Source organism: Citrus sinensis, chromosome 7 (genome assembly GCF_022201045.2).
Source record: "Citrus sinensis cultivar Valencia sweet orange chromosome 7, DVS_A1.0, whole genome shotgun sequence".
In the NCBI taxonomy this organism is placed as follows: Eukaryota; Viridiplantae; Streptophyta; class Magnoliopsida; order Sapindales; family Rutaceae; genus Citrus; species Citrus sinensis.
In genome coordinates, this window is record NC_068562.1 from 17,148,679 (window position 1) to 17,149,553 (window position 875).

Sequence of the window (875 nt, forward strand, 5' to 3'; positions counted from 1 at the left end):
TATGGTCCATCCTAATGCCCCTTTGTGCTCTTTCAAAACATCTAACAACTTACCTTTTTGTTCGTCATTTAGGGATGATGAGATGATTACCGGCAGAGTACTTTCTTCTCCCAAAAATGCATATTCCAAAGTGTTGGGCAATGGTTTGAGCTCGAGTTTTGGTGGTGATTCTGATGATGGGATGAGTTTCTTCTCTGATGGTGCTAGTTGTTCAACTCTTGACTTCCATTGATTAATGTCCATAGATGGTGCTGAGTCAAGTAAGGCGTTGACCTCATCGACCGATCTGTCAATATCAAAATCCAAACCAAAGTGAGTTAAACATGTTTGTAAAGGATCATCACTAAGGTTTGAAAGAAAAGTATTATCAACTATTGTTTCAATTAAATCCACATCAACAATTCCATCATCTGCACTGTGAGGTTGTTTGGCAATGTTGAAAATGTTTAGCTCCATAGTCATGTTGCCAAAGGACAACTGCATATTTCCAGTTCTGCATTGAATGTGAGCATCCGCAGTTGCCAAGAAAGGTCGGCCTAGAATAATAGGGATGTGCTTCCTTGAATCCTGTATTGGTTGAGTGTCAATTACAATGAAATCAACAGGAAAATAAAACTTGTCTACCTGGATAAGCACGTCCTCCACAATACCACGAGGTATTTTCGTGGACCGATCTGCAAGCTGTAACACCACTGGAGTTGGGTGTAATTCTCCCAGTCCAAGTTTCACGAATACAGAGTAAGGCAACAGATTTACACTAGCTCCTAAATCCAACAAAGCATTCTCAATTGTGTGGTTCCCTATGCTACATGAGATAGTGGGGGAGCCTGGGTCTTTGCATTTTAAAGGAATTTTATGTTGGAGTATAGAACTAA